The 27,441-nt window shown below is 40.6% G+C and overlaps 1 long non-coding RNA gene across 1 annotated transcript; it reads left to right on the top strand.

The window, feature by feature from the left end:
- Positions 1–562: 562 nt before the first annotated feature.
- LOC145721658 (uncharacterized) lies at positions 563–27,441 on the top strand. Its single transcript, XR_014145486.1, has 2 exons — positions 563–777; positions 23,427–27,441. It is a non-coding gene; the product is annotated as an uncharacterized LOC145721658 (long non-coding RNA).

The raw sequence follows: 27,441 nt of genomic DNA, 5'->3' as shown, positions 1-27,441 counted from the left end.
ACCTCCAGTTGCCAGTTCACCCTTTTATCTCCTAGGCAGCAATGTTTCTCTCTTGTGGGTTAAGCATCTTCTTTCTACCAGCTGGTATCCTCTGATTACCCATAGTTCTTGCTTCCTCATGAACTCGGCTCTCAAGCCCATGAGGGCTTCCCTGACCACTCTTGCTTTCATCATGACTTCACCATTAGTAAGTAGTAAAACTAACTACCTAACTCGTTTTCCCAGTGAAACTACAAGAGTAAGATAGGGATTGGCCCGTCTTGTCCTTTTGTACCAGCCCCCATTGTAAATCACTGATCACCCTCTGAAATGATTGCGTAAGTATCTATTCTAGATTTAGAAGGGTCCTCCAGGGCACAGCCTGCTTCTTCAACAAGCTCTGTCTGCCATTTATAATACACACATAGTATCAAAAGTTAATTCAAAAGAGAACCTCAGCTTCTGGGTGAAAGTTCAGAGACTGAAATATAGCACCTGTAAGCCTCATTGCATACATTAGATGAAGGTATGGCAAGAATCTATAACTTTTAAATATGTAAGAGAAAATTCCAGATCCATAGACATCTGGAATTAGCTTATATTCTCTGAGCCAATTGCTGATCTAAGAATCTCTGAACTAGAGAAATCTTAAAATAGCCCTGGATCAACTCTTCTGCGAAATCCATGGCTAATCCTGTATTCCTGAAATGGAGGGACCAGGAGGAATGACGGCTTTTCCCAGAACAGTCAGATTTACAGTGCCTGCCATTTATTACGGGGCCCAGAGTCATCAAACAGGTGAGACATACCAATTTTTTACTAACTTATTCCTATGGTAGTTTAGTGGTGGTCTGATTTGCTTCATTATTAGAGATTTAATTTTTTTTTAATTTTGATCATGAAGATACTTAATTACTACAAATGTTAGGAGAAGAGTTTAGAATGTCTTTCTACACTAAGTCAGTTCTCACCAGTGTTTAGAACAGGCTCTTTAGACATGGAACAGAAAGAGAACTAATTTAGCAACACAAAGTACACTAAAATTTTATAAGGAAAATAAAAAGTTTGTCCCACATTGGAAATCAGTCCCTGTGTGTGTGTGTGGGTGGAAAGACAGTTGGGAACGTAGGGACAGAGCCAAAGGGAGGAAAACATTGCAGCATCAGAAGAGAGGGAGAAAAAGTGGCTGGGAAACAGCCCCCTCCATTAGCAACGAAGCCACTAGAGACAGAGGACTTTGGCTGATTCACAACTAGGTTACCCTGAAAACTATCTGGCTGCGTGTAAGGCAGGGACAGGCAACACAGTATTCTCTTCATTGCTTGGCTTTCGTTTTTTAGATAATTGAACACTAATGTTCCACAATGTTTCACAGGTCTCTCTCTGTCTCTGTCTCTCCCTGACTGCCCCACCTCCCACTATGCTTCCCTACCCACTACCACTGCTCTCTCTCTTCTTTCCTTATGAACATGTTGGATGAACTAAGAGGATGGACTACAGTATAACATGGTATAGATAGAAGAGAGAGGGAAGAAGATATAAGACAGAATGAATTTTTTTCCCTCTCTACATTAGTGAAAAAGCAAATAATTATATACACATTCATTGGATACTCACCATGGACAAAACATGGCGCTAGTTCAGGAAAACAAAGCTCAATCTCGATCTTGTTAGTATGGATGAACTAATAAAGCTGGTGCTATATCCTCTCCCTTCTCAAAGATGGCGATCCAGGAATCTCTCCATTTCTCTCCCATTTCATCTACCTCCAGCCTGCCTTTTGGAGCATTCCCATCAGCATACAAACATACTTTCAACTTAAAACGAATGAGGAAATAAACAAAACCAACAAATTCCTCTCAATCCACTTCCTCTAACTCCAGTTTCTAAGCAATTTCTCCGCTCCCTTTAGTAAACTTCCTTCAAAGGTCTGTTGACATTCATCGTTGTCAATTCCTCTCCTTCCATTCTCTCAGCCCACTTCAGTCAGGCCTCTTCTCCCTACAGTCTATGGAAATTGCTCTTGGGTGTCGGTCCTCATCTTATGATCAGGTTTAACACAATTAATCACCTCACTTGACTTCCAGGATGCTCTGTTGGGTTTCTCCATACTTTGCGCTGGTGCCTCATCAGTGTCCTCTGCGCATTTGTCCTTGTGTCCTGACCAGTTAATGGAGGGGGTATCAGATCCTCTCTTTTTCACTCTTTACACCCACTCAAGTTACATGGCTGTGTCATCTATGTACTAAAGATGGCTTTTTTTTTTTTTTTTTCCAATTTAGACTTCTCTCCCATACTGATTCAAATACCCAAATGTCTACTGGATGTATCTCTTGGATGTTGAAGAGCTATCTCTAACTCATTATGTCCAAAACCAAGATACTGATAACACTCACACTTACTCCATCCAAAGTATTTCTTATATCAGTTCATAGAAAGTTTGCCCTTCCAGTTGCTCAGACCAAAATCCTGACAGTCCTTTCTTGAATTCCTGCTGACTTTGAATTCCTTCAGTTATGAAATCCTACTACCTGGTCCTAGCAACCACCATCCCATCTCAATTATTATGATAGCCCCCTAACAGGCTTCCCTGCTCCTTATCTGTGTATCCTTATAGTCAGTGCTCCACAGAGCAGCCTGAGCAATCCTTCCAAAATGTAAGTCAGATGGTGTCAGTCTGTTGCTAAATACCCAGACGTGGCTTTGCATTTCATGTGAGTAAAAGCCAAAGCCTTGTTGACTTCCAGGCACTATATGATATGGTTCCCATCACTTCTGCAACCTTCTCTCTGGCTACTCTTTCCTCGTTTTCTCTATTCTAGCCAAACCAACCTTCTTGCTCTTCTTCCAAAATTCTAGGGAGATCCACCCTTGGGGCCTTTACCATGATGCGATTGTGTCATCTTTCTGTATGCTCTTCCCCAGGTATATCCAGGGCTATCTCCTCCATCTCTTTCTATGTTTCCTTGAATTTCACCTTCTCAACCTTGTATGCAATCTGAAATTGCCATCTGTACCTCCACGTACTCCAGATTCCTCTACATTTCCATTTTTCTGTAACTCACAACCTTCTTACCTAGTCTGATTTACTCATTTAGAATGCTATTGTTTATTGTTTGTATCTTACCCAGAATGCAAGCTCCCCAATGGGCAGAACTTTCTATGTGTTTTGTTCACCCATGACTCCCAACCACTTTGAACACAGCCTAGCACATAGTCGAAGTTCAATCGTCATTCACTGAATTAGAGATTCCCATTTGTGGGGCTTACATTCTAGTGGGAGAGGAGGTACAGGCACAATTAGTGTGTTCAAGGTTATTTGAGAATACAGAAAATAAGAGTAATTTACTGTGTTAGTTGTGGGGGGTTGGTGAGTACTTTGGAAAAATGCAAAAAGTATCTTTGAGCTAAATCTCAAGGGATGACTAGGTAAAGCTGAAAATTTGGACTAGAAGCCCAGGGAAAGGGCAGAGCACTCATAGTAGAGAATTCATCATGTATGAATTTATAAGGTATATTGGTATGAGAGAGGCCAAAAAATGAGGCTAAAGAATTTATAGCCTCTATTATCTTTAGTTATTACTTTTACTCTCCCACAGCACTGCCTTCTATCATCTTTTTGTTTCTCTGTGTTTTCTTCTGCTTAGACACTGAACTTGATTGTGTTGACTGTTTAAAACTATAATTCCTTGATTGAAGAAGTACAGAGAGGCCAAAATTTACTGCATGCGATAAGCTCAGGAAGACACACAGAGGGAAAGATCCAGGAAGGTGGATGAGGCTGGGGGGGGGTGGTGGTAGAGATAGAGCCAAAAAAGAGGAAGAGAGAGGAGCTGGTGAAATTTTGATCAGCTGCCATGAAGAGCAAAACTTTACAAAGAAAATATTTCTCTGAGTTGTGCAAAGTGTTCCCTTTCTCCACCAGAAAACTTCAGCAAAGAACAACATGGCATCCATGCTTTTTGGAGTTAATTTGTGTTGGTTTTCACTGAAACACCCCTAAGCACCCCTAAGAAATGACAGTTGATTTGGAGGTAGACCTGGCAGCTGAGTTGACTTAGAAGACGAAGTTCAGGACAACTCTGAGGTTATTAAGCTAGAGGGTTTGGGTAAATGATGACACTACTGGCCAAGAAAAGACCTCAGGAGGAGAATGTTGGCAGCTGAGAGAGGGGCTTAAAATAATGTGTCCCATATTTAAAGATGTTGAGTTTGAAAATGCTAAGGGATATTAGAGGGAGATGCCCAATGAGCCATTGGAATAAAAATCTAATGCTCAGGAGAGCTAGAAGTAGAGAGTTGGGTGCCCTTATCAGACATGTGAGGGTTGAAATCATGGTGAGGACCTGATCATCTAGGGACAGTGTGGAGAGAGAAACAAGAGATCCAAGGACTGATTGAAGGAGGGTAGGGAGGAAAAATGGAGCCAGCAAAAAAGAGCAGTGTAAAAAGGATACCCAGAAATTGTGCCATGGAAACAAAAGAGAAGTTTCAAGATTATTTCTCTCTCTATCTGTCTCTTACACACACACACACACACACACACACACACACAACGCTCCCCTCCTTTTATGATCAAATGAGGTCCAGAGTCTAAGCTGTGAACTGCTGAGAGGGAACACTGCCCACTTTCACCTCCTCACACAATGCCTTCTTAACATTTTAGCTAACTCTAGAACACTAGATCCTTAGCAGGAACAAGGAAATAATAATTACAAAAAAATCCAACCTTTGTTAAGGACCTGTTCCTGAACTAAGGTTTGACAAAGAGTATCTCTTCTAATCCTCATGATAACTCTATGTGAGCTTTAAAATTTCTATTAAATATGCAAAAGTGTAGGCACAAATACTTAAATCATGTCCAAAGGTCAAAGATTGGAGCAAGTGGCCAAGCTGGGATTTAAATCTGAACAGAACATCTGGGTTGGTCCCTGCTTTGCATTCCACCTCAATGAGTTGCTGCATTTTGAGTATTCCAGTAGATGAAAACAATGAAGAATTACACTGAATTATTTTCTTTGCAAGAAAGCTACAAGATCTAAAACAAAATTTTGAAATCCACAGTGACAGAAGAAGGTAATGCTGGCAATTAAGAATAAACCTGAGTGTAATGAAAGAGATTTTAAAACATGAGCAGATTAGGAAGGGGTCACAGTAATATAAATAATCCCAAGTGTTGGGGAATATTTATTTATTTTATTAGAGACATAGAGATACAAACATTTGAAAAGCACTCACAAAAGAAAGCTGGTCTTCATTCCTATCCTGTAGATCATTTCTGACCAGCTTCCTCTCTTCCCCTTGTTACACTCCTAATCCAGATAAATGTTTAGTCATTTTATTTTATCAGAGAATGTCCAAGTACCTGCACTTAAGCCTTCAGTTCATGCCCAAAAAAGGATCACATTTCCTGTGTTATGCTGGCTATTTCTGATAGCGGAATCTTCAGATACGTTCTTTACGGGTCTCATGATCTAAGTCTGTTTTTAGAAGAACATTTTTCAGCTTAAATAAATTAAGAGCAATTTAACTTCATTTGTTATTAAAGATGCTGAGATTTTTTTTTTTCAGGACCCAAACTGCACTCTATTATAAGGTTTTACCTTTCAAGACTAAATTGAGTTGTGGATTTATGGATACCCTTAAATATACTAAATTTGTTACTGAATATCACCATCCGATGGGGTGAAACACAGTGAGTGGTGGGAGGGCCAGTAATTATAAAATCCTCTATTTTCCAGATCACAAGATGTCTAAAAACAGCTTGACTTTTTATGGTGTAGAAAACATGGTACGATAATATTTCAGTTTCTTGTCAAATATAAACCCATCTAAGAAATAGATTGAGGTAGTTTGGCTAATTTTCAAATGTCTGACTCTCTAAACGTCGACCTTTTCCACTCTTCACTTTCTTACAAAACTATAACAGACAACAACTTTGGAAGATCCACTTTGAAAAATCCAAAAAAAGAATGGAGAACAGGCCACCCCCCCACCCTTGGACTCTATCAGGAATGTCGACAATTTCCACTCTTTACTTTCTTACAAAACTATAACAGACAACAACAACTTTGAAAGATCCAAAAAAAGAATGGAGAAGAGGCCACTCCCCCACCCTTGCACCCTATCAGTCAACTCCGACTGTGAAAGCAGATACAAGGAGGGCTGAGTGACATCTGGTCCTTGTCAATGCAGGTGGGGGATAGAATGGGGGACATTTGCTGGAAGTCAAGAAATTTGGCTTCATTTCTATACTTGTTCAATATGTCATTGTGTGACCTTGCACTGGTAATAGCCCTTAGTTATACAAGGCATGGAAAGAAATTTACTCATCCATTTAACCATTCCCTCAACAAACATTCACCTGCTATACCTCAAGTACATTGCTAGAAGTCAGTGATAAGTTTGAGGTGGTTGCTGGTAGACCTCTATCCAAGCACAACTTCTCCCGCACAGAGTAAGCCTTGTTTCTCTGTCTCAGCCTCCCCTACAATGGCAGATATCCCCAGGATTCGAGCTCGAGTGCTGAGAAATAGCAAAAGGAGTGCTACTATATCCCAGTGGAAACTTTTCTCCAATAATAAGAATAAATAATGAAATGAACACTTTAGGTTACCACAAGTGTATTTTTCCTACAATTCCTGCTTTCCCTGATAGTTTTAGTTACTTATTTTCTAGAGTAGGGAGGACAAAAATGGATGTCACAGAGAACATGACAAAATTTTAGAACTTAGAGGACTAATTATGAGCATTGAGCAGGCACATTAGTAGCTTTTCTCATTAAGTTGGAAGCTATTGAGTTTTTAACTTAAGTAAAATCCAGAACAAGAGGAAAAATTCCAATGTAAAATTCTTATGAAAAGATAGCTGTAGAGATCTTGAAGCCACGGACATGCTAAAACAAGACAGAACAAGACCAAAAACCCAGGGTGAGTTAGGTGGGCATATTCTACTCAAGTATGAAAGAAAACTAGGTTGAACTAATCAATGGTTAATGCAAGCTGGTTATTAGTGAGAAAAGATACCGAAGCAACTACATTCTTTCAGGCTTCCTTTAAATTGTTTTATAAATAGTTTATAGTTTATTAATTGAAAAGAATTTTAAGATTTATTTATTTAAGAGAGAGGGGGAGAGAGAGCAGGGGGAGAGGGAGAGGAAGACAAGCAGACTCCCCACTGAGCACAGAGCCCAAAACACATGGGGCTCGATCCCAGGACCCGGAGATCAAGAGATGAGCTGAAATCAAGAGTTAGATGCTCAACTGACTGAGCCACCCATGTGCCCTGAAAAATTTTTTTTAATTGAATTTTATTATCATAGAACAGCACAACTGAGTGGAAAATTGTAGAATTTCTTTGACTCAGATGCCTTTGGACCAAGATCTAAATGGCAGTTACCCTAACTTCAGAAAAGTAAAATAAACAGCCCCCTGGGATAATGATCTTGCAGTTCCAAAACTGCAAAGAATAGTTAAAGATGCAGGCTCCTCTCTCAGTCACCATCTCAGACCTTTGCTTACCTTTAGAGCCACGATCCTTACTCTGACCCCACATTGATCACCTGTATCTTTAGATTTACCTGAAAAGCCTCTGAGTTAAATTATGGTCATGCTTTTGCTGTAATTGCAAATGACTAGTTTGTTATTCTTTAAGCTTTAACCAATCAAATCATATTTCTAGTGTGGTTTGTTCACTGAGGAATATTGGTTAGAAGGTACAGAATACCAAATGTATTAGAAATTGGGTTGCTGTTCTAGATATGTCTCAATGATTTAGGATGTCTTTGTAACTGTGGACTAAAACATTGGGCCTAACCATTCACTGCATTTTATCTACATGTCCAAATTGTTGGACAGGCATCCTTAAGCATTAATCTTGCAGACAAACAATGAACAGGCCTACACCCAAAGGGAATACAGAGTGTCACAAATCTGTGATGCCAAATATTTGTGGTAAGTACATCAGGACCGGGATATGATCTTCTTATACCAACAGAATGAGTATGATCTATAGTCACAATCAGGAAGACCATCAACACTGTCATTACCCACATGTGGACATTTTCACTTCTTGCCATAATTACTAGTTTACCAGACCATCTTTAGAGCAGAGTCTATGATTTGTTCATTGTTATATTCTCAGTGCCTATATTGCCTGACAAAGAGTAAGTGATCCTTGAGTGTTATAGAAGTGGCACTTTTTGGATGGACTTATGGATTACATTGGAAGAGCTGTAATCAGTGGTCAGAGCCAGAGAAGGATGCTGAAGTTTCCCTTCCGAAAATCTTTTCGTTTTCTGTATCAGCAAGTACCGGCCAGGCCAGCAGAGGGCAGTGTGACAAACTATGGAACTAGTTCATGGAGGACGTCATGATAAAAGACCCTGAAAGAGCAAGAGGTTGTTGGTGTCTGAAACCTTCAGGTTATTGTCATCGGCCTGGTGCAGAATATTATCATCACTCATCTTTCTTTAAAAATAGTTTGACACAGGGTGCTAGTGTGCTTTTGTATGACCAGTAGGATGTACAGGAAAGAGAGAAGCCCCGGTTCCTGGCTGAACGCCCAAGTCAAGGGAAGGGCATCCCTTTCTCAAAGTGATGTTGTTCCCTCAAGACCATGAGATGCACATACAAATAGCCAGGACTGATCAACATATTGTAATATGGCTTTGTAAGAGAAAGCATTCCCCAGGTTCTAAAGAGAGATTTCATGCTCGTGAAAACAGGACCAAAAATAGAAGTTACTTCAAACAACCCTGAATGATTTAGTGTGTTTCTGACAAGGGGAAAGACAAAGGGCATTTATTTTGCCTGCCACGAACACCAGAAGGCACTAACATTATTTTTGGCAACAAGGAAGAAAATGCAAATCATTGTCATAATTCATCCTCAAACCCTGCATGCCCATTCATTTTCTAGAACATGTGGAAGTATTTTGACCATTCTTTTTGTAACTAAGTACCAAAGGTCATTTTGAAAGCAACACTTTAATAATTCTGAAATCTCATTTTAATAATTATGCAAATGTTAAAAATATGGTTTGTTGGAGACAATGTACATTTGAGAACGCTCCTTTAACACTCTCAGTACCATAAACATTTATTTCTTATCTACAATGTGTGACATACCCAGCTAGTCTCATTTGTTACTGTCTTCAAGGAATTCTATTTTCTTAACACCTAGATCGAGTGTACAGAAAATAGAAGTTTAGCTGATGGAGTCCACTGTCACCTTCCTTGTCTCTCAAGCTTTGATTGTCCTTGGCACTTAAAAAAATAATTTCAACATGTATTGATTCCTTACTAAGGGCCTAGCATTGGGAAGTGCATAGAAGAAGCTTGGAACTTTTTCAGGTTTGGGGAAATTCTGCAAAGTTGGGGGATAAGAATTAGGAGATACAATCTAAAAATGTTCCATTACAAAGTGGGGAGTATACTGTAATGGTGTATTTTATATGTCAACTTGACTGGGCCACATGGATTTGGTCAAACATTATTCTAGGTGTGTCTGTGAGGCTGTTTCTGGATGAGACTAACATTTGAATCTGTGGACTGAGTAAAGAAGATTGCCTTTCCTACTGTGGGTGGGCCTCGTCAAATCAGTTGAAGGCCTGAATAGCACAAAAAGGCTGACTCTCCTCCGAAAGAGGGAGCTCCTCCTGCCTGACTGCCTTTGAGCTAGGACATCATTTTTTTTTCCCCTTTTTTTTCTGCCGGTGGGCTTAACACTGAAATATTGGCTCTTTTTGAGTCTCAACCCTGTTGACTTTTGGACTAGAATTATACTATTGACTTTCCTTGGTTTCCAGCTTGCTCACTCACCTTGCAGATCTCGGTACTTAACTGTCTTCATAATCACATGAGCCAATTCCTTATGATAAATACCACGCCCCTCTATGTATGGAAATATACATATATGCTATTGGTTCTGTTTCTCTGGAGAATGTGACTAATATATATACCTAGGCCCAGACTGGCAGGGTCAGCCCATTCACTACCCACCTGAAGAACTCAGGATTCCAGTGTCAGATGAAAAGTGATCAAGGTAATGACTTGGGGAAAATAGGATGAAGTTTTCTTCCCATAATCACCATAATGAACCTACTTTAATAATTGAGAATGCCATGAACCAAAAACCCAAATCTATCTCTAGGGTTCATCAATAAAATATAAAGGAGATTTTTCTCTATTAAAAACTCAAAGGATTTGAAAGGAAGTCAATCTGGCTTTAGCAGTTTGTTTCATTTTGGTTTTTAAACCAACACAGATTTTTAACAGGTTGATATTCTTATCTTTTTGTTTAGTGTAGAGAGGATTGGATCTTAGTTCAAGCAATGGAGTTGGAAAATTGGCAGGGTGAATGTATTCCACAAAATTTGCTTATGTTCCCAGAGTTGACTATGCCCCACCCCCAAGTCAGTTCTACCCCCCACAATCAGGTGCCTGAAACAGAACTTTGGCTTGACATCTAAAATACTGTGTGTGTGTGTGTGTGTGTGTATGTGTGAGTGTGTGTGTGAGTATGTGAGTGTGTATGTTGAAGCAAAGGTATTGGGGGGTTTTTCTTTACTTTTTCAATCAGGAGTGTCTCTCACGAATCACTAAAGACAGAATTATCTTAGCACTTACACTCACTCTGCTTATTACTGGAAAGGACACAATGTTATTCCAATTCTTGATGCTTATTTTATGTTCTTCTAAAAGAGAAAAATCTTTATTATTTAAAAAAAAAAGTCATCCCTTCTTCTGAGACATTCTAGCTTTCTAAACTTTTCTGGTAAAGGCAAAGTACTCTAGCAATAATTTCAGACACTAGAATACTCTCCAACAATTTCTAACCTTGAGGAATATACGAATAGAAAGGAGGCCATATAAGTGGTAATAAGATGAGTTCTGGCATTAGATAGACCTGGATTTTAACTCTATTGTTTACTGGGTGCACTTGAGCAGGTTTCTTAATGTCTGTGACCTCAGTTTCCTCTTCTATACAATGGGTTTGTAATAGTACATACCTCACAGAGTTGTCATAAGAAAGAATTGATATATCTAGGTTTTCAGTATAGAAATGGACATGTAGCAAGTTTTCAGAAGTGTTCGTGAAGATAACAGCCACATTTATAAAATAAAACTTAAATACAGTGAAAATGAGACATTATAAAATATAATAATCTGTCATTGTATATGGTATTCCCCAACATCTCCTTAACTTCAGAAGTCACACCCTGTATCTCCAACACTAAGGTCATGTATTTAGAGTCTTTAACTGACAAAGAAATTTAGCTTTGTCATAAACAATAATATTTGTGAAATCACAGATTTAATGTGCTAGTTAGATTTTCTCTAATAAGCAACAGAAAACTAAAACTGTTAAAAATGTTGTCTGTACATCTCTTAGAACCATCTCGTATCTCCCCAGTGGTCCACATATCACATTTTAGGAATAAAGGGATAACAAGTAAGTGGGTATAAGGACAAACTGATAAAGATAAATTGAGGAAGGCTTTGTGGAGGAGGAAGATTGGAGCAGGGGCTTGAGGATGAATAAAATCAGGAGACTCGTACAAGAAATAATCGTTGAGTGAACTAATCGAGGTATTACCCGGTCCATTAGACCTTCTTGTATCAGGGAGGCAGGGTAACAGAACACAAATGCTTGTTGACATTCTTGACTTAATTTGTGGTCCCCTGGCTGATCAGAAGCAACATATGCAGAAAACCTACAGACATTTTACTCTATCCTTTTATGTGGGATCACTAAAAATGGGACAAAACAAAACAAAACAAAAAAAACCCAGCACCTAATTATTTGCATAAATACCATCCAACTCTACCATTTTCTGGATGTGTGTCCTGGGCAAATTATTTTCTCTCTCCAAGCTTTTGTTTTTTTCATCTGTAAAATGGAGATAATACTTGCTTCACAGGTTATTACCAGGGTTAGAGGAGATAATGCATGTGAAGTCTTTCTCATGGTGCTGCCAAGTTCTCAAGAAATGGTGGCTACTAATATTATTATTATATGTAATGATAATGATTTATCACAAGAGTACCTAGACGTTTTGACAACTAAGTACCAAGAAAAAATAACAGGGATTCTGTATCTGGTAATGGAAATATTCCTATTGACTGTATGTAGGTACATGGGGATAAATCTAAGCAAACTTAGTTACCTCTGAAAGAAGCACACAATGGTTAATCTTCACACTTCTGATGATCCATGAAACATGAGATCCTGTGCACACTCTCTTTTCTAAAGGACCCTGGACACTTTCAAATGGAATTCTGGTAGAACATAAGAGATGAGGCAATGGAGTGTGTTCATATATGCTTTGCACTCTGGGGATTCACTTAGTTATTATAACAGAAACACTATTCATTCGGGAAAGGAGCAAGGTGTGGTTCTCTGAAACCTCTAAGGAACTAAGAAATCTGCGAGAAATACAGGTGACTTACATGAGTTCATGGAACAAGTTCTAGTGGACTCAAGTACCCTATCTGTTTCCATTTGTTAGCTGTAGTAAAAGAGCAATCATATTCATGATTTGGTTTTGCTGGTTTTGATTTTCACAAACTACCATAAACATGAAAATTCACTTCAAGGGAATTGATCAGAACCAAGAGAGTAAGGCCTTAAAATCTGATAAAATCCACATGTGCAAATATAGTTTAATAGAGTATCTTACTAATATGTTAAAAAATAACAATTTCTTAGTATCTCCAGAGCTTCTCTCTCTGAAGAACCCAAAGTATTTTACCAAAAAGAAGCATTTAATATTCCTGTAAGACAGATATGAGGACAGTATTCCTATTTTGCAAAGGAGAACAATGAGGTGATTTTCTGCCATCTTTACCTCCCTCCCGAGTTTAATAGTTTGAGCAATATGTTGCCTATAGCAACTGTTTAAATCTAAGCAATTTGAAATATTATCAGCAGGGCATGGACAAAAGACTGCCAGCTCTTTAAACAGGGTCAGAACAACTTCTGTCATCTGTCTTCCAAAGCCAGAAAGCACTCCGTCTTGGGCTTTGACATCACCTTGTTGGTGACTCCTCCCACAAAAATGTGACTTAACATTTCATTTTCTTCTTTCTTCTTTTTAAAACAACCCTATTCAGCATACGCCTGTGACCACAAATCACTCATTTATACACAGATGAATGAATAGTACATGGCATCAAATAATATCCCTGTTTCAGAGTGTTTGCAGTATGGACAATCAGGGGCCCCCACGGCGCCAGTGGGCTGAGCTGCTTTGTACCCTCCCAAATCAGGAGGTAGAGTGACCTTGCAAGAAGTGTTGAAGTGAAGGATGAATGGAATTGAAATACTGCGTGTTCTTGGTCATGCCTGAGAATCCTCTTAAAATGTGACCTGCTCATCGACCATTCTGGAAATTCTTTTCCTGCCCTTGGCTTTGATGCCACTCTCTGAAAGAGCAATGTGTTTACAGAGAGTCCTGTGAAGAGAAAAGGAATGTTACCAGCACCATGGCATTAGACTAGATAAGTCAAAATTACAGGAAAATAATCAGGGACAAAAAGCTCACACTGAGTCATCCTCACTGATTAGGAGGAGACATTATTCCCACCTACAGGCAGTTTTGTGGGTAGGAGTCAACCAGATGACTAGTGGTGGGGGAGACAGAGTCTTGAGGCTGAGTCTACCTGCCACAAATAAATCCAGAATGTACTGGTATTGAAGAGTGAGAACAAAAGACAGCTCGTACTCCCCCTTAGTTTGTGCTTCTTTTACATAGATGCTCAAAGGTTACGCTGCCAGCAGCCTGGTATCTTTGCCAGAGAGTTGGTCAATAACTGTTGGAGGACAGACTACTGATGGATCAGGATTCTTTTGTCACTGCAATAGGGCAGAAAGACGTGAGAGAACAAATCCATTGTCCCTGAGAACCAACTACACATCTGTCCCTGGACAGGTATAAACCTAATGAAAGAAAGATGGAAAAACCCAAGCCCCAAATCCTAATCGTTTGGAAATCTCATCTGTCCTTTTCCTAAAATCTTTTTGTAGCCTCTCAGATCTAGTTCATTCTCTGGAGCTGGCTGTCTCAGGGAAAAGGGAAATCACACTGAATATCCACCATATGCCAAGTTCTAGGAATTATCTTTGTTTACCTGCCTCCCTACCAATCAATAGCCTCTAAGGTTAGCATTGTTATCTCAGCATTTCATTTCTGAGAAATCTCTAGGGAAGTGAAGAATTTACTACATTTTGAAGAACGGGGAGCTAGGATGAAAGGTCAAGTCTGTGTGACCTCACGCTTATTATTTTTATCTGGCTACAAGGACACCTCTGATTTTGCTATTTGTGGCTGAGATTCTTCTCATAAAGCCTTCATACATTTGCCACTAGGGTAAAGCCGATTTGGGGTGGTAATTCCCAGGGAGGATTGAGTGAGGGCTGCACAAAGAAAAGGAGATGATAATGAAGAGTCAGAAGAAAAACCTGAGGTTTTCCTATGCAGAACCCTAACCTCTACTTCTCTAGTGCTGCCCTCACTGAGACTCCTCAGAGGGATGAAGCTCCTTGGAGAACCACACCACCCTTGCCTCCCTTTCTGGATATCTTTCCTCCCAGAGGCACGACATTGTTAATTTATTTCAAAAAGAAATTTTGGGGTGGGGGCGCCTGGGAGGCTCAGTCAGTTGGGCATCTGACTCTTGGTTTTGGCCCAGATCATGATCTCAGGGTCATGAGTATTTACATGAAGAAAACAAAAACACCAATTTGAAAAGATATATGCATCCCTATGTTCATCGTAGCATTATTTATCATAGCCAAGATATGGAAGCAACTTAAGTGTTCATCCATAGATGAATGGATAAAAAAGATGTGAGATATCAATATCTACATCTAATGGAATATTATTCAGCTATAACAAAGAATGACATCTTGTCATTTGGGACAACATGGATGGACCTAGAGGGTATTATGCTAAGTGAATTAAGTCAGACAGAGAAAAGCAAATACTATATGATTTCACTTATATGTGAAATCTAAAAAAACAAAACCAACCAACCAACCAAACAAACAAAACAGAAACAGACTCATAAATACAGAGAACAAACTGGTAGTTGCCAGAGGGGAGGTTGGGGGGTGGGGGATGGGAGGAATAAAGGGGATTAAGAGCTACAAACTTCCAGTTATAAAATAAATAAATCACAGGAATAAAAGCCACAGCATAGGGAACATAGTCGATGGTACTGCAATAACTCTGTATGATGACAGATGGTAACTACACTTCCCGTGAGCATTTCATAATGTATATAGATGTTGAATCACCGCTATGTTGTACACCTGAAAAGAATATAATGCTATATGTCAACTATACTTAAATTAAAAGTTAAAATTTAAAAATTTGGGGGATGCCTGGGTAGCTCAGCTGGTTAAGCATCTGCCCTCGGCTCAGGTCATGATCCCAGGGTCCTGGGATCGAGTCCCACATTGGGCTTCCTGCTCAGCAGGGAGCCTGCTTCTCCCTCTGTCCCTCCCCCTGCTCATTCTCTCTCTCTCGCAAAAATAAATAAATATTTTTTTTAAAAAATTAAAAATTTTAAAAATTAGAAATTTAAAGTTAAATTGTGATGGTTGTACAAATGTGTAATAAACCCTTGCCAAAGATTTAATTTATTAATGATGAGGGACCCAGTAAGATATTACCACTGCTTCAAATAAGAATGTTTAAAAATATACACACATGTTGAAAGAAATGTACAGATCAAAGTGGCCAATACCACGTGGCAACAATCAACAGCACCTCTACATAATTTGCATTTGAAAAAATATTTTATTTATTTATTTGACAGAGACAGCTCGAGTGCATGCAAGCAGGGGGAGGGGTAAGAGGGGAGAGAGAGAGGGAGAGACAATCTTGAGCAGACTCCCCACTGAGCATGGAGCCCAACACAGGGCTCAATCTCATGACCCTGAGATCACAACCCTGAGATCACAACCTGAGCTGAAACAAAGAGTCTGCTGTTTAACTGACTGAGCCGCCCAGGCACCCCTACATAATTTGCATTTTTAGGAACAGAATCATTTGTATCACTACTGCTATTCTACTTTCTAGAGTTACAAAATAGCCCAAAAGACAATGAAAGCTGGAGGTCACACAGAAGGGTGCTCTGGACATTGAGTATTTTTTTTTCCATTATAAAAACTTTCACAATTCTTCTGGATATCTTTTCCTCCTTCATTCTCCAAAGAAAGTTATTTTAAACATATATTTATTGTAGTTGAGGCTTATTAAAAACTGGGATAATAATGGACAACAGCACAACCCAGAAAACCAGGAGATAACTTGGAATTGAATATTGGGTGTCACTGTTACCCCCCCAAGTCATTTAGCACAGGGACGTTCTTGGTGACCATCCTTCTCATTGGAGAAAAGTCTCACCAACCTCCACTCCTCTCTCTATCCAGATATTTTCCCTGTCTTATCTACTAGGAGGCCAGCCTCTCTCCTTCTCTCATCTAGACTAGCTCTGAAATTTATTTGTAGAACCCAATGGTCTGTTAGGTGTTTTCCCATATAAAGACCATTTTCCCACTTAAGCAATGTTCTGTCCTTTTAGGGCAGCCTGTCCAAAACTCTGCCAGCTTTGACAATAAGAGCATTTTTCAGCCACTTACACAAGCACTTAGGCTCTTTCGGAACATCCTTGGAATTTTCAATACTCGGCACACAGTAAGTCTTCAATAAAAGCCTGTTCTTTTACAATTTAGGGACACTGAACCAAGAGTTGACATTGAACTCAGAATCCTTCCTTCCTTATACCCTAGATATTCAGCTTTGCACATCAAAATCTGATCTGGCTCGTGACTCAAAGTCTTATGGATGGTACGTTATTCTTAGCGAGGAGAACTCACTCTTGATTAATGTGAAACAAGCTCTCTCTTCCCATCTCAAGTACCCTTTCAGCAGCCCATCTTCCCCGCCTAGCCTGCGGGTGGGTAAGGGTTACACAGGAGACCTGGCTGATAATTTGAAATAATCAGAAGGCTAAAAAATAATTCAAACACAATGTTTGTTTCTTGTTCTTTACATCATTGCTATTTAGTGTATTTCCAGAAAGTAATAAGCTTAACACTCAACTCTGTTATTGCTTAAGTTATGCTTTCTATTTTTGTATAAAAAAAAAAAAGGCACCCACTTAGGGAAAGATGAGTTCATTTACAAGATAATTGCAGCAAATACAGAGACATTTTTGATAGGGAAGGCCAAACCGAGGCCTGGTAAGAAGACCCACCGGGAACCAGGGATATTTGCTTCTAGGTTACAAAAGCATGTGCCTTTATTTATTTATTTATTTATTTATTTATTTATGCTTTTTTAGGTTGCAAACTCTAATATCTATTGGGGAAGAGGGAAAGGCGAAAAAGTGAAGTATGTAAAGTTGGGGATCCAGAGAGGATATTGTGTAAGCACTGGGATAAATGGCATTGCAAGGTAAAGGGCAAGTGTGTCCTGTAAAGTCTATATGACTGGTATTTGGCAAATCTATGGTCTACAACTTGGGACTGAACAGGCCAGGTGCTCTCCAGATTTTCATGAGCTTCCTGAAGGAAGAAAAGGAAAGGGGTCCTATATGCTAGGAATCTTCACCTACCTTTAATCCTCATACCTGTCTTACGGAACATTCCTATCCCCAATTTGGAGATGGTGAAGAGTTCACTAGCTTGCCCACGGTCACACCCCTCAAAGCCCAGGCTGGAATATAGGCTCCTATGATTTGACACCATATACCCTCATTCTATTTTCTATTATATGCTGCAGCTAGAAGATTGGTGAAGAAGGATATAATCTTCAATGTACTCAGGAATTCAGAAAACATTATGTTTAAGAACATTTAGAGCATAAAATTGTAGGGAGAAGGAAAAACAAGAAATAATGAACAGTTCTGACATTCAGTCAATATAAAGGATTTCCTATTTCATTTCCTTTCATGTATTTCAATGACCCGAGTTATTCTCCATTCTCATTGTTGACACCCTCACCCAAGCCCTCATTACCACATGCCTGAAATGCTGTTGCAACTTCTCCCTGGGCTCCAGGACTCAACCAGCACAGCTCAAGCCTTCACGCCCCACCAACACGCGTATACACACTACTTGCCTCTGATGACTGGGCTATCCTCCTCAAGGCTCTGCTTTTGTTCTCTTTCCAGTTCCTCCTTCCACCCTGCCCAAGCTCCAGCTTCCCCTGAAGCCTTCTTAGACTGGCCCATCCCTCACAGATGCGCCTCTTCCTGATTTCCTGTCGCACTTTGTGCTCTGCCATGTTAGTTCTATTTCCTTACTTAGATGATAATCTCTTTGAAGTGACCGAGTCTCAAAACTGGGCAGGTAGCAAGGTCTTTGCAGGGGCCAGCACAGTGCTGACCTCACAGCAAGTAATCAGTACAAGCCAATGGACTCATTCATTAATGTCAGAATAGTGACAGAGGCCAAAAAGGCTTTGAAAAGTAAATAAGTGCCTTGTGTGAGGGATACACGGGAAGGAAAAGAAATTTAAAAGGTACTCCCAGTGTTGATCAAATGCCACAATATGTGAAAATGATTTTGGAGCCTCTGACCAAATCTCAGGGATGCCAGTATAAAACATCTTAATAAATTCCCCCTTTACAATATTGCTTCTCACAACAGTCAGTCAGAGGCTCTTTGGAGTTACTCTGTGCCCTCCCAGCCCCACTGTCCTCCTCACAGTTCCCACTCCCAAGGCCTGGGTAGGGCCTGGTACTGCATGCCTTTCCATGTACAGAACTCAGTAAACCCCAGGTACCACCAACCCACTAAGCCTGGATGGTGATGGGCCTGAGTCAGTCACACGTATGGTAAACAACAGATGATAAATGAAGTGTGCAGACCTGAAATTGTTTGTCACTGACTCTGTGAGAGACTCATCCAAAGTGGCAGATGGGACATTTGGGCAGCGATCAAGCACCTGTTAGATGGAGGCCCATCCCAGGCTGCCCGAGTTAAGGTCTTCTTGGAAGAGCTCAAAGAGTTGATGTTGCCAGTTCAGACAGTCACCATATGAAAAGAGCAGGAGAGAATGCAAATTGCAAACCTGCCCAGGCTCATTTCCCAGGGATTCCAGGGGAATCCTGAGCTAGGACTTTGAAACTCAAAGAGGTGTTGACTTAGCCCCTCATGTGCATTCCCATGTGTGTTTGGCAGGCGCAGACTGTAAAATCATATTCACCTTCTCCCAGTTGCCTTTACTTAGGAACTCTTTTGATATTTACCCAACTGTCAGAAGATTCCATGTGACCACTCTCAACCTATCCAATTTCCCATTTCTTGGGTGGCCTAAATGGACTTTGACTCAAGCTATATTGTGTTCTGTCTCTCCTCTATGCACAACCAGTTCTAACTGCTCAGAGGTTTACCAGTTTCTCTGTAAGTGACTTATTTGAACTTCCTAAACATACAGACTTTCCAATATTGTTTTAAAATATTATAAGGATTTCCTCTTATAAACCCCCAAAGATTATACTTTCTAAAAAAATGAATCCCCAGTGTTTGTTTAGTCCTTTGTTCATTCATTCATTCATTCATTCAACACATACTTTACTGAGCACTTACAACCTGCCAGGCACTGTGCTAGGCTCTAGGGAAACCATTCAATAAGACATAGTACTTTTCCTCAAGGAACTACCACAGTATCTATTGAAGGACAAGTTTTCAATTGTAATTTCTAAAGCTATGATATTTTGTGAAACCCACCCCCAAAATACAGCTTGGGTAAAGCTGCTGATTAAAGACAAATAGACAGGGATATACTAGGTACAGGGAGACCAGCACATTCTGAAATATTTGGAGATCAGGCCACGAAACAAAGCACCCTAGTCTTTTCTAAAATGATGACAGCCTTTTATCTACTGGTACTCGGAATCTGTTCAAATAGGGAGCTTTGAACTCTGCATTGGGCATGCTTCCCAGGAGTTCCGCAAATCTTCCTCTGGCTACCAGCCAAGTAAGGACAGCTCAAGGAGGCTGGGCTGTAGTTGTCTGAAGTGCCCTGAGAATTCTGGCTTCTTATTCTGGGGGGTGTCCTTCGTGTGTTGAGCTCTCTCTTCAGCCAATTGGAGGCCTTTCTTCTGAAAACGGTTTTGGCCCATGAACCAAGTTTCGGGTTCCAATTCTCCCACTTTACCTTCCTTAACAGTTACTAAGACTTCCAGAGAAAGGAACAGCTGGTTTCCATGTTAAATTAAGTGCCTGTGATAAGTTGTCCTGTTCCATGGTCAAACATTTCCTTTAAAAACAGAACACATCCTTAAGGTCATGATCACCAAGTACTACCCTGTGAAATTAATGAGCACTTTCAGCCAAAAATAATGCAGGACTAGGGTCCTGCTCAAATGCTGTAGTATTGGCTTTACAAAAAAAAAAAAAAAAATGACAACTTGAAAAATCTATATACATATGTGAAATGCCAAATTGAATAATATTAGCTAGGGCATATTGCTGTTAAAATCTCAGTATAGCAATGACTTAGGTTTTTTGGAAAACTTAAAAACAATTCCTCACATATCAGGGTTTGATCAACTCTAGAAAGTAAGGCATCCACTTGCTGTGTTATATTGTCAGTGTCAGAGTGTATCCCCAAAGGAGGCCCAGGTCCCCACAGGATTTTTCCTAGTCAAAAATAGCCTCCCTGGATCATCTACCAATTCACTATTTGTTGGAATTAATATGCTCAGCTTTTAAGATGCAAACAACCTGTGCAGAGAATAAACATAGCAGACTTTTTATCTGTAGTGCCCACTGATTTAATACACCCCACAAATTCAGTTGCTCTGAGGAAAAGGAGGCTTCGATGGGAGGGTGGGGGCAGGAAAGAGCAAAATGGGAAGGCACTTTTGGAAACGGGGTGTCAGGGGCTGAGTGCTGAGGCTTTGACTAGTCCAGGGAAGCATCAGCACACCGGCTTCCTTTCTTCTGGGAAGGGAGAAAGGAGGCATTCAGAGGCAGAAAGGGAGATGAGCCATTCCAGGGCAAAGCCTGTCTGAAATTTTCCTAAGCCTCTGGGAGGTGTCATCTCTTTCCATAACACAGCAGGGAGATGTCTTCCCAAATGGTTTTCTCTATGCAGAGAACTTCATCCTTTAAATTCTGTTGACTGATAGAGAGTTTCCTAAAGTTCACTGAGAAGGTGACTTTTGAGCAAAGGAGGGTGAGGGAGTGTGTACTAGGTGGCTCCCCAGGGTACGGGCTTTCCAGGCAAAGGAAGGAGGGCAGAGGTTCTGGAGGGAGCAAGGTTGGCAGGTTCAGCGGCCAGGAGGAATGGAGGGATCAGGCTGGAGAAGGAAGGTCAGATCCTGGAGAACCCTGGATGTGATGGTCAGGGCTTGGGTTTTTATTCTGAGTGAGGTGGGAAGTGATAAGAGGATTTTGAGCAGAAAAGTGTCATGATTTGACATAGATTTTAATAGGTTCTGGCTGCTGTGTTGACAAGAGTCTTTCCTTAGTAACTACTACTTGTGAGCAGTTGCTTCACTCTAGTAAATCCCCAATCAGCTTACTCTACACATACATGATGTTCTTCTTTAGCAACTCCAGAATGAGTATCTCAAAAGCATCCCAGACTAGGTATAAATCATGTTATATATTGTATTTGAATATCTATTCTTATACCAGTTGACTAAAGTGTTGGAAACACGAAATACCTATCATTTACAAATATCTCATAAAACCTGGTTTGGCTTTATATAAGAAGTCTGGACAATGAGCTGACCTCGGTTTCCTTACCTATCAATCGAAGCATTTGAATTCGTACATTCCTTCATTCCTTCATTCATTTTATCAAATATTAATAAGTATTTCTTTTTAAAAACAATATTTCATTTATTTATTTGAAAGAGAGAGAGAGAGAATGAGCAGGGGGAGGGGCAGGGAGACAAACAGACTATACTTCCTGCTAATCAAGGAGCCTGCCGTGGGGCTCGATCCCAGGACCCCTAGATCATGACCTGAGCCGAAGTCAGGTGCTTAACCAACTGAGCCACCCAGGTGCCCCATATTAATAAATATTTCTGATAAGAGCAGGGATTATGCTGAGGAAAGATCTGCTTCTTTTCAAGGAGTTTGTATCCTACTGGTGAGCGACCAGAAGCAGTCTAAAGATGGAAGTTATATTTTTTGTTTTGCTTTGATGGGTCAAACTTAGTATTTTTTACCTCTGAGAGAAAGGAGCTATAGATAGAAAGATATGGAAGATTCAGGGAAGCAGGAAGAAAATCTGTAGACTGTGCTCTCTGAGAAGAAGGGGAGTTGGCCCCCAGAGTCCAGAGAGAGGGGGTCAGGTCTTCCTTCATGATAAAGCATTTACTAAAGGTCACAGGTTCCCAGGTTGGAAGGTGAGAAGATTATTACTAAAAAGGCTTCAATTTCCCCTCTGAAGTAGCAGACAAGGTCACCTGCTGAGCATGAGGAGGGTGCTATTGGGTAGAAGAATTGAGAAAACAGTGAAGTCTTGAAATAGCCACTGTGGAGAATGGGACAGTGAGTGCCCAGAGATCCATGCCTTGTGGTACCAATCTGTGCTTTTGGTGATTTTATTTCTGAAGAGTACAAATGAGTGGAGAACACAAACAATTCCATTGGTTCAAGGTTGGGGAATCGCTCCACAGCATGATGTGAAGACCATGGCTAGAGGAAAGTGGTAAAGACTAGTTGACATGAAGAAGCATCCCGGGGAGGTAAGGGGAGGCTGGAGGAGATGGAGGCAGAAGGGAAATTGGGGGCAAAGTGTTGGATACCTCATTGAGACAATGGCAGGTGTGGTGGGAATGCCTGAGAGCCAGAATGAGGGGACGGTGTAGTCAGAGAGTGCAAGGTTTGGATTTAAGATTTTACAAAGGAGCCAGTTGGAGGGGTATGATATCTGGGGTCTGGCGAGGAGAGTGGAGAGTGAGAGGAGCTCAAGTAGCCCAGGAACTGGGTGATGGGAATGTGGGGAGTCAGGCTGCTGACATGGAGTTTGAAGGCAACTGGAATTCCAGCAGGGTTTCTGGCAGAGAGGTCCGTGGTCCCTTGTAGCTCTCATGTCATATTATTGGGATAATATGACCAATAACTAAGAAAATGATGACTTTTAGCGAAGTTCAGTGAGCGATACTGGATAACAATTGGTTAAGAATTCCTTTATTTTACTAAAGAAACTCAATGTTCATCTCCAAACAAATATTATTCTGTGTCATGTCACAGTGGAAACGGGGTAAATTTTGTGGCAGAAGTCAATCTGACCAACCATTTATCACCTGCGTGGCTTAATGTCTCCAAGAATCTTTCATTATTTGTAAAACGGGAATAACAATATTGACTTCCTGTGATCATTGAGATTTTCATATACTATGCCATATAGGAAATGGATCCCTAAGATGATTTGCTTAGTAGCCCCTCCTTCCTTCCTACCCCCTGCAGGTCCTTCCCTGGGGCCATCTGGGAGCTGCCACATTAAGAAGACATGCCTGTCCCTGGACCCAATTGATTGGTTCCAGGGTGGGTACCTGGCCCAGGTGAAGCCAACATCCCGCCCTCCAACATTTTGCACTCCAACCAGTATGAGTATGGTTCGTCTTCCCGCCGTGGCTGAAATCCTGGGGTGCAAAATGCAAAAGGGATTAGGGGAAAAATGGAGCTGATCTGTAGATAGGAGCCAAGATATCCCCTCTTTTGCCTGAACGGCAGAGGTGGATTTCTTCAAAGTGTCTTGGACACAGTGTGTTAAAGTTAATAGCGGAGCACCTGACCCAGTTTACATGTTATACAATTGCTTTCATTTTTTTTCAAGGCATTGTCATGTAGGAGAGGAATTAGGAGTCAAAAGTAATTTACGTGACTTATCGGACAGCACAAACACACGCATGTGTGAGACAGAGACAGAGAGACAGAGACAGGAGAGGAGGTACTGGAAGGCAGCCAAAGGCAAGAGGGAGGAGTAGGAGAAATCACAAATGAGAAGGCTTTCCCAGCTACCGGATAAACAAGTCAATAATGCTCCCCTCAAAGAACCAAACATGCTCCCTGTCCCTACCCTCCCCATCAAGCCAAACTTTGCCACGCTCCTGGGAAGGAAGACACAAAAACCTCAGGAATCTTAAAATCAGAAGGAAATGAGAGAGGAAACACGATGATCTGGAGCTGCAACAGCCATGAGGAGCCAGCAAATGGGTGATTGCTCTGCTGAAACATGCACCTGACAGTTTGAAAAACTTAGTCACCAGACTATGAGAACAGATAACAGCGTGGGAGGCCGGGCTGAGGCTAGGCAGTGGGGCAACATGTTGTAAAACTCTGTGGCCCTGAGGTGCTGAGCACACAGCTCTGAAACTCGCAGCCTCAGCAGCCAGAAAGCCAGAAGACCACCTAACGGGAGAAAGCAGACAGATCCATGTTGTATTGTGAAATGCAAATATGACCAACGCCCATCCGACTGAGGCTTTTAATGGTGGAGACAATTCGACAAGAATCCTCTACCACTGAGCATGATTATATTCAGTCCTCGAAAAATTTGTAAAATGTGCCTCGACTTTGAAAATCGCCATTTTTGGGTCTAAATGGCCTTTCTAAAAAACCTGCTTCACTAGTTCACTCAGTCTAAAGTCCCTTATAGTTCTCACCCCAAGTTAAACAAAAACTACATTAATTTTTTTTTTTTTGACCAGCTCTGTAGGGGACAAGTGAACACAGAGACAAATACAGATGGTGAAACTGTCAACCCTAGGTTATAGGCACCCAGATGATTCAATACTTATTTTAATTTTAGATCTTGTCATCAGCATAATGACACAAAATTTTTTATTGTTTATAGAGAAAGTAAGAGATCCCTGAGAAGGGGTCACCAAACCCCTCCAAGACTGTGGACTCCAGTTTTAGGGATGGGGAGCCTGAGAGTCAACATGGTTAGGTTATTTCTTGCTTGGCTCTGGGTTGGATGACCTGGTTGGGGGAGGAGGAAAACTGGGGGCAGCTCTACTTCAGTGGCCTTTCCAATGGCTCAGGAGGAAAGTGAACAGACTGAAGAACTAGAAGGGAAGGGTTGGAAGGATGGGACGATTTTGAGAGAAGGAAGGAAGGCTCATTGCCTCCTTTAGGCTCACTAGAGGTGGAGGCTGAGGGGGAAGGAAATAGTGTTCTGAAATGTCAACCACATAATACATATATATTTAGGCTTCAAGGATCCTCTTCAGAACTATGTAATATGGCAACAAGTTTCTGTGTACAGCTGATTAAACAAAATGCTCTAGAAGGTATACTTAGGCCCACTTCAAGTGGGATTTATAATTAGAACCCCTGGGCCCTCTTCTCAACTCTGCCAATTCTGTGGACTTGAAGCCATCAATGTTTATTTCCCCGTCTGTAAAATGGCAGGTGTGTGGGAGAGAGGACGCAATGCTCAATGAGAATCACAGAGCAGCCTGACAGAAACACCCACCAAGAAAAAATGGCGCCAGACAAAAATTAATTCTGGAAATCCTTTTATAAATTGCACAGGCTAACATGAACTTAGCCTTTATAAGAGAAACACATGAAGCCAGAGATAAGATTTTGAGAAGTAATTTTAAATAATTGCTGCGTTCTCCACAAACAGAAGTGAGCAGCTTGGCTTTCTGAATAAATGGCATTTACAGCTGTCATCGCCTAATAGGGCCACCTGCATGGCCACCCGGACTGCCCCCACACACGCTAGGATGGTCAAAGACACAGAGAGAATTTTCATACAAAAGAACCTTTCTTCTGGCATTAATAGCCATTGAGTCGGGTTGTGATTAAGGATCAACACATTTAATATTATTGTCACACCAAAGCTTGATTTTTGTACTGGCACAAAGAATGGAAAATTACCCCTTTTTACTTCAAAGAGTCATGCTGATTTCCTCGAAATATGTAGCACTTCAGCGTTGCCCCGGGCAACTGATTTAATTCAAAGAGATCCTGCCTGTTGATTGACAGCTGAAGAAAGGTAAACTTTATTGGTAATAGGTTGGAGAATGGGTTATAATAGGTATGCCGAGAGATTAGCAAGCAGTCAGGAAAACAATAGCAGACTTCAGGTAAGTTTAGCTAGCTGAGAAGAGCCTATTCTGTAAGTTTGAGTTCTTGTGAGAATTTGCATGCAAGCTACTGGTAACTTCTAAGAAAAAGATTAACTGGAGGCATAGAAATAAGTAAACAAATCTGGCTAATGCATTTTCCCACAGGGAACAGATGTCGCTACATAAAATTCAGTTCAGAAACGTTTTCTCCAAAGTTCCCCAGACTGGGTTAGAAGTCAGATTACAGTATGCAGGACATACATTAGTGGAACAGATGGTCTGAAAGAGACTTTGGAGATGCCACGAGATTCCCTAAGCCCCCAGTTGTATATATTTTTACGGTAATGTATGACTGGATATGAATACAATTAGCTACCATTTTGTTGGTTTACTTTCCTTTGAAGAAAATAAGCAACTAGTAAAACGTTCAAAGACATGCCCTTTCAACCAAAGTCACATCTGAAAATGAATTGTTTAATGAACATGGCTTCCGGTGAATTCTAATTTGCTAGCTAAGTCTGACGCTTGACAATTGTCATTACTGAGTCACAGAGTGACTGATTTCAGATTGCACTCAGGGCTTGTCGGAAGCTATGGAAAATACCCGCAATATTCATCTTTTCCTGCATTGTTTGATATATTTTCCTCAGACCAAAATAGACCATTAATCCTATTGTATTTCTTTTGTATCATGTACTTATACTGCAGTCCGTATAGCATTGTAGTTCATTTAATTTTCTTCCATATCTGTCTCCTGCTTGTGTGAAAGCCTTAAAGAGCAACGAATATCATCCTTCTATTTTTAGCTCCTGGCCAAGTGCTTGGCACAGCAGTTGCCCTCAATAAAAATGTATTGAATGAATAAATAAATGAATGGATAATTGTTTTCTTCAATTTTTATTAACCTTCACACATCTAAACCTAATACAGTTTTAGAAAGCCATCGAATGGAATCAGAATATGTCATCCTGAAATATGCCACTTTGGCATAAAGATTATTTTGAGCCGAAGACAATTCAGAATCAACAGATGCAGGAAGAGTTCTCTGTCCTTCCCTTCTCAGCCTAAAAGTGTGAAGGTGTCCCCTCCTTCCCTTCTCTTTCCCCTCTCTCTTCCCCACCCTGCCCAGAAAGAGAAGAGCAACTCACCTTCTCAGAGACAGGGGAGTCAACATCAAGATTACTTTGCATAAACAGATCTTACTGAAATATCCTTTCTCTTCCATTGGTTCTCCCGCATATTTCCTGCTACCTCCCCAATATGTCTCGTATCTTGAAGCCCAGTCCCTACTGTTTCTGTGAAGAGTGTATAAAACCCCTGAGTCTAACCATTTCTTTGAGTTTTACTTCTTTTTGTGAACTGCCATGCCTGTAAATATTAATAAAAATTGTGTGCCTTTT

The sequence above is a fragment of the Leptonychotes weddellii genome, chromosome 5 (assembly GCF_054177405.1).
Source record: "Leptonychotes weddellii isolate Sample4059 chromosome 5, ASM5417740v2, whole genome shotgun sequence".
Classification (NCBI taxonomy): Eukaryota; Metazoa; Chordata; class Mammalia; order Carnivora; family Phocidae; genus Leptonychotes; species Leptonychotes weddellii.
Note: the sequence above shows the minus strand (reverse complement) of the source record. Positions and strands in the feature narration are given on the sequence as shown.